A 15,984-nucleotide genomic window follows, 5' to 3' on the forward strand; every position below is an offset into this window, starting at 1 on the left:
TGACTCTTGTCTGCTTGATAATCTCAATTAGAATTGCCAGCTAGATTTAGGAGCGTAAGATATTAAGATAACATAATTATAAGATAAATAAATTTTTTAAAAATCTGAATTTTTCAAATGATCTTGTTATTAAAAACTTGGAATGAAATAAATTTCATAAAATAAAAGGAATAACGAGACTAATAGTATGGCACTAATGATTTGCAACAATTTTAAGAAATGTGTCAAAATTAAGTATTTGATGTTAGATATTTTTATCTTAATTTTATTAATATTTTTTCTATAAGCAATTATATTTACATCTAAAACTTCGTAAACATTATAGAAACATGATTAATGAATTATTGATTAATCCGGAATATTAAAAAAAACACAAATTCTTCTAATTTAAATAGTAGCATAAAAAATTAAAGAAAATTATTTTAGTACTAAAATATATATTATTTTAATACTAAATTATTTTAGTACTAAAATATATATGTGCCAAAGTGTTCTATTTCCATCATATGTAAACTTATTATTGCATTAATTTTAAGCGGAATTACATAAGATTAAAGCGACGTATGCGAGTTGATCAAATCGCGCAAAGGTTACTTTCTTGATTCTAGGCGAGATCAATGGAACCTTGGGGTGCGAAATTCGCGATCCTATGGAAACATGCATAAGTTGCGCAGCTCTCTTACGAGCACGCCCGACGGTGGTAACATCGGCGCAATTCCGTGCCCGGCTGGAGCAAACTTCTCTGATTTCTCTGCTTGTGAACTAATTATCATCCGCCCGTGCTTATCGCGACCGTGTACATCGTTGGCGGTTACTTGAACATGTAACAATGGAAATTTCAACTGCAACCGCGCCGCGGAAGATCGGCGCGCTCGATCAAACTTCGCGCAACTTTGTTGCACGTCACGATGAAAGCCGCAATCTCGCGGCGATTTTTTTCACCGCGAAAATCTTTGCGAATCCCGCCTGGAATTTTTGCCGCGAGTCATTCCATTTGGCGAACACTCAAATCGCAGGAAGATCAATGCGCTTGAAAGTAAGACGAAAATAAGATGTTTATCTCTTGAAAAAGTGCTTTGAATAGTCATGCGAACAAATATAACTTGTACATGTATTTTTTATTTTATGTACATGCGTTATTTTTTTAATTTCTCTCCTCTCCTTTCCTAAGTTTTCATAGTTAAACAGTCTGCTAATCATATATACGATTTATTATTTGTGCAATCTTAGTATGCGATAAATGATATTTTCTAAAATATTTATTACATCAGTCATGTTAATTTTCTAAGAAAAAAAAATTCTGATATGATGCAAGAAATGATTAATCATAGAAAAATATATATCTTTATTTAAACAAAGGCAAACTGCATTTTATCCATTCGTCTCAAAACCTTGGAAAAAAATGCAATCTATAATCCGTGTATTTATTATGCCTATTATTTTATGTACTGTATAATATTTTTAGAACGCATATTTTATTTTTCAAAATAATAACAACTGCATTTTCTGGCGACGCATTCATCTTTTCTATAAATTTAAATTTTACCACTGTTGTGAAACAAGTCGCAACGAAACGGAGTGGATCGTTAATTTCCGCGCCTCGGAAATCCGTGGATGATTCGTTCGTGGAGTTTCTATGGATTTAGTTGCGGATGTAGGCCACGCAGTAACACACGGATGCACGCGAATCGCAGTCGAAATTGATTCTCGCGGAGACCGATACTTGGATGCCACTCAATAGTGGGAGGCCAGACGAACGAAGAAGGAGAAAGAAGAGGAAGAAGAGAAAAGAGGTGCGACAGGTGCGTTTAGATACGCATAACTAGAGGCTGCACGGAAATATGTCACGCGCCTAAATCGAGAAGCCTGCGTGAACTCTAGCCAAATAGTCGGACGATCTTGAACCTCTTTTTATGCAGGAAGCTCACGGTATTTTATTTGGGCAGAATAGCGTCGAGACGGATATAGAAGTTCGAAGCTCAAAAATGCGGCCATTCAGTGCGTGATATTTAAAAATATAAATAAAACAAAATCTTCTGGATACGCACGAATTTATTGGATTTTTTCATAAAATTCGCTAGAGAGAGAATACAATTGTTGCAGCAAACACTATAATAAAGTTCGTGCAATTGTAAATGCGATGAAGTTGTTTAGAGAACAGATAATTTTATGCGCTTCACGAATTTTAATAACGATAATTTATCATGGTTGTTCTCGTCTTGCAGTCTGTATGCATAAAACGTTATTACGCAAGCATTGCAAACGTAAAGCATCCCTACAAAAGCGCATGTAAGAAGAAAATAAATTTATAGATTAGCTGCAATGCAATATAATCTTTAAAAAATATACAATATTTTCGCGTTTTTTATTCGAGTGCGAAATGATATAAAACTGACTAGATTGTTATTAACAAACGTCCAAAAGCGAGCGTTCGCAAATTGAACGATTGTCCTTTGACTATTTGTGAGTTTATGGTGCGTGAAACGTGCCGCGACAATTTAGCGTGCGTGCCTTTTCACATCCCTTATAGCCATAAGTCAGTTCGGACATTTACGATACTTAAACGTATAAAATTGTAGGGCCATTAAAAAAAAGGGCAACTACAATCACGATTTACGCACACCAAAAATATATCGGTAAATATCGTTTAATCTTTCGTGTAAAATATTTGAAATTAAAGAGCCTTGATTTTCATTGGTATTTTAAAGATTTTGGAGTTAATTATTTCTTCATAAAATTTTGATGGTATAATAAGATAGAAAATTTTGAATTTTACAATCAAAAATATAATTTTGCTCCTAAAAAAACTGCAACATCACTTAGTACCTAAAAAAAATATTGTAATTCGTTTCAATTTCTATATTTTTTTCATTCTTTTCCTCTTTATTTCATTGCATGTATTCCACGAATGCAAATAAACTTTAAAAATAAACAGTGAAAACGAGTTATTTTCTCGGCCTCGCTTTGTTTTCGAGAAATCATCTTCCTCGTTCCTCGCTTCTGTAAATCATTCTCCAATTACCGTTCGACTCGTTGTCTGTCGCCGGATTGATCAACGACTACACTTTGGTGATATCTAAATGTCTAAATACTAAACTATAAATCTATGCGACCGATCTCACCCAGAGATGAGTCGCTCACCCCGCGTGCAAGCTACACGCGCATGGCGAAAGACGAAGTGTGCGTTGAAAACCGCAGGAGAGATGGAAAAGCGGTAGGAGAAGACTCGGAGGGAGAGAGAAAAAGAGAGAGAGAGGGAAACCGGCGTTCATCGTTTCAGAGGTAATTTTAGATTGGTAAGATAGCGCCTGTGGTTCGTGCGAGGAAAAGAGATGACTAGTGTGAAGAAGAAGGATGAAACGAGAACGGGAGAGAGAGAGAGAGAGAGAATCTCGCGAAGGTGGGAAAGCATCGCCGGAAAACGTGGATAAAAGAGAGAGAGAAAGAGCGAGTTGGGACAGGGTGTTTACGAAAGCGGAAACGAGAAGCAGAAAGGGGAAGGGAAAAACACGGAAGGTGCGAGAAAGAGGGCAAAAGAGGGAGTGCGCCAGGAGGAAACTGCGGACAAAACGGAGTGAGAGAGAGAGAGAGAGAGAGAGAGAGAGAAGGCGAGAGAGAAAGAGAAAGAGAAAGAGAGAACGATAGAGAGGGAGGTCGACTTTGGATGCGAGCGGTCTACTCGAACACAGTAATGCCGACCAGCTCCAACCGGGTGCCGCCAAATCGAACCCCGGTTCGAATTCCGCACGGCCGTGGCCGCGGGAAGAAGCGAGAGGAACAGGAGGAAAAGGAGGAGAAGGACGAAGAGGGTGGTAGAGGAGGAAAGGACAACGAAGACGACGGCAACAACGACAACGACGACAACGACAACGACGACGACGACGGGGAACGCGAATAAAAAGAAATCGTGGAAGTGGAAGAGAAAGAAGAAGAAAAAGGTACGTGCCAAAGAAACTTCCTGTCTTCCTGTCCGCGTGTAAAGGAAAACGGGGGTCAAAGGTAGTGTGACGTGGCGTAAGTTCGAGGGAAAAAGGGTGGAACGCGTAGGACGAAGAAAGAGAGAAGCTTCTTCGCGTAAAAAGAGAGGAAGGGGAAGAAGCAAGAATAATGATAGATGGTCTGTGCTGTGATCTTCTGATTGAAAAGGCGTCCAAATGTGTTTTAATGTCTAATAGTTAGTGAGAAAGTAATGCTACGGTCATTAATACATCTTCTTAATCATTATTTAATTTAATAAATGTAGTGATATTAAATTATTAATAGCTAATCTCATCAATATCGTTCAACTTTATTCTTAGCATAATAATTTCCAGAAATCTTTTTCTAAAATTAAAAAAATAAAAAGTGATAAAAAATTCAATTAGACTAAATCAATTAGACTAAAACTAAATTTAATCCGATTTGAATAATCGAAAACTATTGAGTGTCTCTTATCTTTTTAATATTATAAAAGGACAAATATAAAAAAATATAAAAAAAAAATGATTATTAGTAAAAGTGCCCGAATTATGGAGTGATGTTTTTATAAACATTTTTAAATAAAAATTCAGAGAGAGAGAAAATGCGTATTCGCGGCAACAGTGTCCATTCATCTATTTTTCCTCGTGGATATTTGTCACGTGTAGCTGGTTAGACCGACATGTTTTTCGCGAAAGATCAATAAAGAGAAAGTGTAGAAGTCGAGAAATGTGAAGTTCGAAGAAAATTGGAAAAACGACGGATACATACGCGAGACCGAGACGGATATATGCGCGTCTTGGACAGTGTTTCCCAATGCTATATCGTCTTCTGCGGTTTTCACGACGTCGTCGTGGTTTTACGATGTTCTATTAGAATCGAAGGGTGCATTCTACTCATCCGCGCTGTTACGGCGCAAGAAGAAGAGCGAGGCGAGGCAATAAAGTGAACAGAATCGAGGAAACTCGAGGTTATCCCGGCGTAAAGAGAAAGAAAAATAACCGATCTTCCCGATCTTCTCCTTCGAATCCGGAAACGTGCCCGAAGATACCAGCGGATGTAAAGAATTTCTGTAGCAGAAATACGCGAAAAAGAAAGAACCGATAAAAGAAATGAAATCACGTTACAGACTGGTTCTGAAAAATTGGAAACGTCTGCGCTGGTTTATATGGCGTTTGAAAGACGAATGGACATTGTTGTTAACATTATTACAGTTTAGATGGTAAGAAGCGAGTTGCAACTGCTGATAAATGTCATTTTTGACTTGAAGATGTCACTAGAGCTTCCAAAAATCGATCCATCGATCTTGAAGAAATCTAAAACAGTGCCTAAGTGTTTTTAAAGTACAAGAAAGAAACATCAAGCTGAAAATACAAAATTATTGAAATATCACACACGTGTTTCGATTCGCGAGCTTAAAAATTCAAATTGCGGTGAAGCTCCATTCTTGATTGACTACTTAATCGTTCGATGTTTAGTAAAGTTTTCTTTTTTAGAGAACGACTATTTCTGACATATATACACCCTGTCAGCCGTCTGAGGATTGTCAGAGGTACTCGCTAAAACTTTTCGCCGTTTTCTCTCACCGCTATATATATCCAGATGTTTACATTGCCGTCGATGGAGGCTTTGAGAATGTGAACGCGGCTTTCCTTTTGTTCCATTCGTTCGGATTACTGTCTGCTTATCTCATGCGAAAGTGTTTGATTCGAAAATTTGCCATCGGTAATTTCTTTCCCACAGTAATTCCTTCCGAAATATAAGAAAATAATCCATGAAAAACCAATAAAGAAACATTATATACATAATATCTCTCAAATTTACATTTTTAATCCATCAAAATCGATTATTATAGAGAATAAAATTTTCTTTAGAAAAATCGCACAGCTTAAACACATCCGTCTTCACACATTTCCTCGATGCCAAAGAAAAATGAGATATATTATAAAACCTACATATGCGAAAAACAAGTGAGAGTACGTGTAAAGACACGAAACGCGGAGATAAAAGTATCGCGAGGGGGAGAACTCGAATCGACCGCGTCAAATTGCGCGTGCATTTATCAACTGTCCTACGAAGGTGGACATTGAGACATTCGCTCACGAGGGCCCGGACAATAACAGCGTCTCTCGCAAAAATATCTCTAGTCCGTTAGCCGCCTCGCTGCCTTTTATTGTCGACCCTTTTACCGCACTACACGCCGCATCGGCTGCGTTGAGTACAATTAGAATCTCTTTCTCTCTCTTTTTCTCGTTTTTTTCCCTCGTCGCGAAATCGAGTTTCGCCATAATGTGGCTGGACGTTCGTTTCGTGCTTCACTTAATCCTTTCATTTTTCTTCCCAACGATCTTTGATTGCGAAGCCGAAAGCTCGCATCTCGATGAGAAAAACCTGAATATTATTCTGAAGCACAATATCAGCAAATTTTTGCGCTGACAATACCCCATTTCCAATATTTCTTTTTCGATACAAACGGTTTCAAAAAGCAACAAGTTAATTCTCTGTTCATCGTTTATCGATTTATCCTATATAATAAAAAATTGAATATGTATATTACAGAAATATGTTCCAAGTTTTTTATAGTAAAAAGGCAATCATAAATTTGTATGACAAAATTAGGAAATTGAATTTAAAAGTATATTATAATATGTAATATATTATAAAATGGAAAAAATCTTAAAAATAATATCCAAATAAATAATGTGAGAATCGTCCTGTAATATTTAGATTAATAAATTCTGAGCGAGTAATTTGAAATTTAAAGGGAAAATGTTTTTCTTGTATATATAACGGGTTACTACTATAAGTCAGACAATCGATGTAGACATTCAAGTAGTTACGCTCAAGATTGTTCAGACATAAATGACACGGCTGCGGCGCAACTTTCCATGTTATAATGTTGTAACGATAAAATCCTCTTATGATCGTCGCATGAGCATCGCGGCAGATTCGGAGACACGACATTCGTAAATCCGCACTTCGTAAACCGTTTCTGAAGCTGCTACGCCGCGGCAGCGAACAGTAAACGCGGCAATAAATGCGGGAATACGACATGGAAATTTATTTCACGACACATAAGAGCAACATGTGCGACGCAAAAGGTGAATTTTTTCGAAAACTTTGTCGAACAATCGCGAATAGAATCATTTTATAATGATGTAACGGAAGATTTCACAAATCGTTGAAAAGAAAATCGCTTCTTTGCTGCAATATCAATGTATTCAATGTATATATTCAACAAAAATACAATATAATAATAACAATAATAAAACCAATTATTTCAAGAACTTCATAATAGTTTTCATAATTAATTCCTGAATTAATTTGAAATAAATTCTTTTTCTATAATAAAGTAAAACAATATGATACTTGAATTATCAGTGCACAGAAAAAAATAAGTGTCAAATGAAAACTTGTATACTTAAATTAACGCGTTTATTGTTTCATATATACGCAACAATTTCCAATCTTCTTAGAAGAATTTAATAATTTTAAATTTTAACGATATTATAGTCTTATTTTAATATTATAATTGTCATCTCAAGACTATATAATTATTTAATTCTACTTTAAGAAAATTATAATCTTTGATTTAAAAATGTTATTTTCTATCTAACATTGTTTCTTTTCCATTCAAGAAAATTAAATCTTAAATCGTAAGAATATATTTTTCTTGATTAAACTAAATAAAATGGCTTCATTCAAGTAAGCAGTCATTCAAGCAATTATATTTTTCTTTAATTAATGCAATATAATCTCATTTCAAACTTTCCATGTTAAAACTAAATATATTTTCGAAACAAGAATGTCCTTTTTTTCTGTGTGTGAATAAATAGCTTAATTAAAAGTTTTCCATATTAAAATTTAAACTTTATTCTTTAGGAGTCTCAATTTGTGATTTAATTAAAGTGCTCGATGCTGTAGGTTAAAAGTCTATTTCTGTTCTTCTACAGCAAGTATGTATCTCGAACTTTCAGGCGTATGAATATCTTCCAGCATCACGACCGATTAGTCGATTACGAGGTGTTTACATGCTAGCGCTTTCAAACTGCGTTCATATGATGCCCCGAGTTATTTCTGCCGCGAAGAGTAGTGCGGCTATGAAATTCCGAATTATCGTGGGGTACACCATATGGGAACCCCAGCTTCTTTTGCGTTTCTCTCTTTCTCGCTTCCTCTTTTCAGCGATTAAGCTCTCATCGTCACGATCGTTCACGACGCCGGCTCCGTGCGATCGTTCGTCCTGAACACAAAAATGCCGCGTAAAAGCTTTTTTCCTCCACGCCAACCAATCTGTCGGCCGTCGACCGTAATAACGATTGGTCGACGATGAATTAATCGTCGACGGTAGTGCCATGAGCCGGTCGATGATTCATTTCTAGCTCGGCGGTCGTTCGTTTTTCTTGGAGTCTTTCCCCGCTCAGTCAGACCGTTGACAGTTCAGACGTATACTCGAAAAATCAGCCGAGACAGGTCGCACAGAGCAGCTGAGATATCTGCCGCTGTCCGTTTCGAGCAGTTTATTCTTGCGCGCCGTCTATATCGCGACCGCGAAAAGAGATTAGAAATCATGATAAAATCATTCGAGGATTGTAAATAATTTTCTAATGAAAGAAAAATAGAAGAATTAATTGTGATTTTGTTCCGAAGAGAATCAATATTGCGCTGTGCAATTTATTATTGATAAATATTCTCATTGTAATCACGATAAATAATTTAAACTTCACGAACGTCAAATATTTTCACGAATATTTTTACAAAAGTGTCGCAAAAATATTTTATGCAGATGTATTTAAAAAAATCTTATGAATGAATCATGAAATTGTGCCAAATAATTATTTTCACGTCTCCTAAAGAAATTTCAATTTTAAATTCATCAAAGGCAAAATTCTCTTTCTACAATATTTTGCAATAAGTTCAAATAATGCCAAGTCCCTGACATTACGAGTATGTAAAAAGACCAGTATATATTTGAAGCAAGAAAAGCACATCGCAGTCGCCACATTAAAATGATTCATGAGCCATCGCGAAGACTGGGGGAGAACTACGGCTGTGTCCCAACGCTAGCTAAGGTAACCCGCTTTCAAGGGCAGAACGATAACATCGCGGCCCAAGTTTAAATTGGAGGGTTGGCCGCTTAAGATTCAGTTCTATAAACTCGAAAGTTCAGTCCCACTTTCAAGATGGAAGGCGAATCGAGAGAGGCCGAGGGTGCGGGAGCAGAGGAGGTAGGCTCTGGAGAGAGAGAAGAACAGCCAACTTCCAAAGATGAGGCTTACGAGAACTTGACGCTGCAATTAGGCAAGCATTTTCGATCGAATTCAATTAGCTGCGTCCGTGGCCTCGTCGCGAATCCGGATTGCCTCGGCGAAGTGACTTCTGCGAACGCGGTGAAACTTGGCTCTTGTATTGTATTCCCGTATTACGTTTCTCTCAAATACCGGAATTGCAAATGGAGAGGGGACGTCGTCTCGTTAGCATTCCTCGAGAGGCAGTACCTCTAAGTACATCACCGTTTCATTTTATTACTATTATTAGACATTCTTGTCTAACGAGGCTGACCGAGCCAGGTCCCGCGTGTATTCTTTTATTGCGCTCATTTTGCCTATTCGCTTAATGACGAAGTTCTCATCTTGCGATGAGAAGCAAGAGATATTTTCATAATTTTGTATACACACAAAATATAACTTATCTTGTAATGAAATCTCTAATTTTCCTTTTTTCAGAACGTTGAGCTTCCAGCAGTATTTAATTTTTAATTTCAGTCTTTCATTATAATTTCAAGATATTAGAATCATTAATTTTGCTAAATTTAAAATCAATATGTTATCAAACAAATACGGATTTTCATTCAAAGCTTGGCTTTCACTTTTAGCCAAGGGCAAAATATCGAAAAGAAACATGTCACGTTATGAATAGGAGAAGCACGCGAAGGATACCTCGTTTAATTGGACACGACTCGTTCTGAATGAAAAGCCTGAGAATAGCGATTCCTCTTCGTTACTTTCGACATGTTTCCATCGATGACGGATGTTCGCCCTCAAGCAGAATTTCGCGAGGAAAAAAAAAAAACAAGCGCGCCGAAACTTGACGAGCGATAATTAAAACCGACGAATCGGACACTGTTAACGATCATCCGGTTAACAATCGCACTCGAAATTAAATCTTCGTGCTGCATCTGCGCGAACAAATCGCAGCCGGTGCATGCTACGCACGACCGCGTGTAAATCATTTGCAAACCACGTGTACACGCATTTCCGCGCAGCACTTACGCGCTAAGAGAGACGCACCGCAACGCGGCAAAGCCGCGACGACGCACGTGTGTTAACGTCATGCCGGTAAACGTGTCGGCGACACGTGTTGGCTGTGTAATCCATGGTCCCGTCATTGCAGCGACTGTATGTCACGAATGCACCGCCATCGACATGTTGTACAGAATGTTTCGGGTGTTAATCGCTATTTCTCTGACTCTCTAATAAATTAAAAATGAGGATCTTTCCTTCTTACAAAAGGAAATCTTAATATTAAAATAAATAATAATTTAATTATAAGAATACATAATTGTGTTTTTAATATATCTTTAATGTTATAATATTTTTATTGTGAAATTTTCACAATTAATCTCTTATTTCGATAAAAATAAAATGTTGTTATATAATGAAATAAATAAAATAAGCAACTTTTTAAAAATCTGAATTTAAGCTAAATAATTATTATTTAGAAAGTAATAAAAATTTTTCTAATCAACCAGAATAGATTACAAATTTTTATATCGTTTTTTTATTAATATTATATTAATTTTTTAATCTCTCCTTCACAATTCTATTAAATAAGAACTAAGTTCTTTTCTAAAAAATGAAAGAATTGTTAAAAAAGTTTATAAAATAATTCAATACATTAATAATTCTTCAATTCGTATTTCTTACTTGTTCTAGGAAATAGCAGTGCGCAAACAATCATGCTCATTATGACGGACAAACTGGAAGTTTCAATATCGTTTCACACAGCACAACAATATATTCGTAAGTGAAAAGATTTGCTTTAATATGAAAAAACGCGGGAGACGTCGACGACGAATATCATTTTATGATCGACAGCCCGTCGTCGCTTCGCTTAATAATAACGCGCCCCGTCATCGATTCCAATTCCAGCGCGAACGATCATTCCAATCGAGATTTCAAATCACGGCGTCTGGTTTGCGTCGACCTTCGAGCGTCGGCGACGACGTGCAAAACGTGTTACGCCGAAAGTACCGGCCCGGAAATCGTTAAAATTGTGCACACGCCTACTGGCCGATAACGCCCCGATCTCGCACTTCACGGTACAAATTCGATTTTTGCGCGAGGCACCATGGTCGCTGCATCGCACTACATCGTTTATGTTTCACGCCATGCAAATATACGCTAGCAAGAAAAGGTCGAACTTGTTTCACGCAGAATCATTATCGCATGAAATGAGAATGAAAACTCGATGTCCTAAATGTATCAAGAAGAGAATAAGTAATTGTTTTTTTATTTTAATTAATTTTCTCGTTTTAGAAATAATATTCTAACTATTCTATTTAGCCTTTATCATATAATAAATATAAATATTTATAAAATATTATATTAGGGTATAATATTATATAAATATTTATTAAATATGTCTTCTCTTTATTTCACATTAAAAGAATATCTCTCTTTGAAACTTGACATGTGTAAAATTATGAAATATAAGATATGTGTGAGTTATAATTCTCTCTCGGAATTACAATTCTTCAATATTTCATATATATTTTATAAATTGTGATTATTATAATAATTATTATAATAATGCGGATGCATAAAATACCACAAATTAATATTAATAGTATCACATTAATATTCGTATATTATGCAACCGATTATACTTGTATAGATTAAACGCATAACTAGATTATATGCAGTAATTGCATGCATATAATGAAAATTTTAGAATACACACCGGAAATCACGTTTTCCGATTATTTAATATTGAAAACGTACCGTTGTTGCTACGTATCAAGATCCACGTCTGTTTTACGTCGAGAATTATATCGCTTTGTTGATACGCGCATAATCCGTGGCCGCCAAACGTGTATCCGACCGGAAATCGTTAAAATTGCATGACCAGGTGGCCAATAGGCACATTATTGCATTTCACGCACGTAAGAATAAGCAGGAAAAAGCACTTCACAAATAAAATCAATCCTATTCTAATCACGAATAAGAAACCAGAGAATTTTTTTCGCACAAGGATAATGTGAATACTTTTGCGCATTAAAAATATATAAATATATTTACATCAAAATTTCATATTTCTTGTAACAGTTATTAGAAATATTTTATTAAAAATAATGTTTATTAAATATTATTTTTAATAAAATATTTCTCTATATTTATTAATATTTATTAAAAATAATATTTGCAATGTATATTGCCGTGCAATATAACTTTCTCAGTAAAAAAAATATTTAATTTCTCTTAAAGAAAAAATGTTAAAAGTATGTTAAAAGTAGCTAAAACGCGATAAAGAAATTACGCATTATCAAGGATATTCTTTCGCGAAGGTATATTATAAGGTATATTATAAAAATGGCATTAACGCGCGCAGCCGAATAAATAACACCAAAGTACCGAGGATTTAAGAATCGGGCAAATATATATAGATACATATATTTCGTCTTAACAACCGTGCGAAATGCGAGGGACGTCCTCATTAATCCTTCCGGCTTTATCCGACCGCGCTGGCACGTATCTTAAAGATCCTCGCAGTTGTGATAAATGTCATGCAAATGTGCGCCCCTTAACGAGCCTTAAGTTTTTGCCCGGCAGCGCGAAAACTTTCGTACTGTCAAGTTCGCGTTACAAAGGAGATACATCGCCCCCGCCATTCTGTCGCGCCGTTCACGCTTAAAGGAGCGTAATTGTTGCACGTTGTAACTTCTGGCCTCTTACATCTCGTCCCGTATCAAAGACCTCGCGTCCTACCTCGTTAAATTACGAACGTGTGAGCATCTATGTCGACAGAGAGAGAAAGAGAGAGTTCTCTCACGGATATTTTATTTTTTTTAAGCGAGAGTTATGCTGGCGCTTTTGCACGCGACGCGCGTTTGCTTATAAATAGCTGTATCATCTGGTGCTGCTCTCTTAAGATATTCATTAACTATTATACGTTACACAAGAGAAAAATTAAATAAATGAATTAAATAAATTAAATATACTTAATTTAATTTAATTTAATTTAGCTGTAGAGAAAATAATGCAAGAAAAATAGTTCTAAAATAGTTCATTATTGATTAACAGTGAATTAGTTTTGAGATGCGCGGATCTCTATATATCTTATATATTTAATTCCATCAAATAAATAATAATAATAATAACTTCTATCAAATAAATAATGATAATAATTTAGAGAATTAATGGCAGCAGAAATTCAAGAGCTCAAAATATATATCATTAAAATATTTGGTAATGTGACAGACATGTCATTAATAATGATGTGAGGTGCGTCTGTATTTTAAGTAAAACTATCTAAAAATATATATATGATGAAAATCCAATTAGAGAGAGAGAGAGAGAGAGAGAGAGAGAGAGAGAGAGAGAGAGAGAAAGAGAGCTATTTCGTCCATTGCAATAATAAGGAGATGAAAAAAAAATAAAAAAATAAACTTTTATCTCTTATAAATTGCTCGCGATATTATTCGCAAATAGCTTTCATCGAATGCAACGTTAAGTTCGTACTAGACACGAGTCGCAAATCATGACTCATCACTTGGAATGCGTTCAAATTGAATATCTGCTCTAAGCACATGCATCGACATAGTCTTGTCGCTTCGCCATAAAATACTTAAACTTTACGATTTTAACTTCATTTCACAACATCTTCGTGTATTTATGTGCTCGCGCAAATTACATCTCTTCGCATCCAAAAAAATATCTTAGCGAGAAAAGGACTCTTTTACTTTTGCCATTTATTTTTTTATCAATCTCTGTCGGGATGTTAATTGCAGAACATTAGCTTCATCAAGAAAGTCAACAGACATACGCATGACGAAGCGTAAAAACGTTTTCACTTTTCTTCTAATTATCGTGTTAAATAGTCCAAAGATAATTGCAAGTTTCTAATGTAAACTTAAAAAGATCATTATTTATACAGCGATTAAGCTCATTCATCAAATTTTTTTACTTTTTTACATAAGATTAAAGATTTTTTTTACATAAGATTAAAGATTTTTTTACAAGGGATTATTGAAATTTTAAGTGCATATTCTATTATACATATCTGTAAATATGTAAACTTTGTGAAGAAAATTTTTTTGTGAAAACTTGATAATCCGCTAATGTAAATTCAATTAATTATATTTTATAAACAGCTTAATTTTAGTAAATAAAATTTCTTATATATATCCTTTCAAGGTATAATTTTTCCTGAAATATTTTTCTCTTTGTATATGTATATTTCTCTCTCTCTCTCTCTCTCTCTCTTTCCCCTTTTTCTTGCCTTCTTGTCGTTCTTTGCGTCTGCTTTCAGAACAGGGTAACAACAAGCGATCGAGGATATGCACCTGCTTTGCTGTATGATCCTCTTTGATGTCATTCCCTGGACTTTGAGTGTCACAAGAAGAGCAGGCAAGAGAAAGAGAAAAAACGCTGAGGGAGCAACATCGCGAAAAAAGCGCCTTTCAAAGCGGATACTCGCTTCTTCCTTTGCGCAAGAACGAAATGTTTCGCCTTTTCACGCATTTACTCGAATACGCGTGTCGATACTTCGCATTCTACGATACGCGAAGCAATTCTCTACAAGTGAAGTTGTCTGCAAGGTTTTAAATCAGTTCCTCTGTATCCTTCTTGACTTCTCTCGAGAAGTTTCGCGGGCAAATAAAACCTTCATTCACGAGAGTTTTTACAACAATATTGACACTTTTGTTGGACGAAACAAGTTTTTATTGTGACGTTTAGCAATTCTACTTACAGGCAAATATTCTATTTTTACAACGACTCGATATTTGATAAAACTCGATATTTGATAAATGCAACAATTTGATCTATTTAAAAGGAATGAAATATTGGCAAATATTCTATATTTTTATTTAAAAGAAATATTCGATACTATATAATATATCTAATGCTATATGATAAATAATTTAATGCAAAATATTCGACACATGATATCACAATAAAATAATTATATGATTATTATATAATTTTTAACACTAAATTTTTTTTTCAGATCTCTAACAACGGGAGCAATTAGTTCTTTATTGAATGGCAAGAGTGGAGATAAAATTCACAAAAACATCAACGTTCCTGAAGTCATCTAATAATTACCACGTCATTTACTCCAATTTGACATCGGCAATTACTTCGACTTGACATTAATTCATATTTCAAACACCAACAAGCCTTCGAGTGACGAGTCGCATCACGGTACACGCATCGCGGATAATCGTTTCGCAACAGCTGCAGTGCACTGCACGTCGCAACCACTTATCGTCCTCGCGAGGGCAATTTTTGCGCGAACGCACGAGCGACGTCCCCAGCGAATAGAGAAGAAACTAAATACCAGAAGCTGAAACTTCAGGCTCGCAACTTTAAGTCCCTTATGAATAATCACCGGTCTAGGGACGAAAGTCTCGACATACATAACGGGCCGTAGATAGCGAACTGATGACCGGCGCAGCCGGCCAAAAGATTGAAAATCCACCCGAGCGACGAGATAAATTCCCTCGCGTGTGCCGCGCGGACGTGCAAAACAAATTAGAGGAGAAAGACAAAACAAAATAGAGAGAGTGGAAAAGAGAGAGGAGGGAAAGAGGAGGAAAAAATAAATAAAAAAAGGCGCAAGAACGGAAACTACGGGAGGTGGTCGTCCGAGCACGCTGATAAACGCTGAGTAATGGGGACGCAAATTGCGTACGAGGAATACCGCGTGAGAAATGAGTGCCCGATGCAAATTCTTCCGGCCGCGAGGGCGACGCCGACGACCGGTACTACCGGAAGCTGTAATTCCACCTAAACGCGACCACGA

At 35.9% G+C, this 15,984-nt stretch overlaps 1 protein-coding gene and 1 long non-coding RNA gene across 2 annotated transcripts in view; one reads left to right on the forward strand and one right to left on the reverse strand.

Annotated features, from left to right (window-relative positions):
• Positions 1 to 15,984, reverse strand: part of LOC105248787 (tyrosine-protein kinase transmembrane receptor Ror) — a 239,485-nt gene that overhangs the window by 155,681 nt on the left and 67,820 nt on the right. The window lies entirely within an intron of this gene.
• On the forward strand, positions 3,443 to 15,609 carry LOC105248786. Its single transcript, XR_889010.3, has 4 exons — positions 3,443 to 3,938; positions 10,893 to 10,979; positions 14,488 to 14,776; positions 15,187 to 15,609. It is a non-coding gene; the product is annotated as an uncharacterized LOC105248786 (long non-coding RNA).

Source organism: Camponotus floridanus, unplaced genomic scaffold (assembly GCF_003227725.1).
Source record: "Camponotus floridanus strain SB8 unplaced genomic scaffold, Cflo_v7.5 scaffold1, whole genome shotgun sequence".
Lineage (NCBI taxonomy): Eukaryota > Metazoa > Arthropoda > Insecta > Hymenoptera > Formicidae > Camponotus > Camponotus floridanus.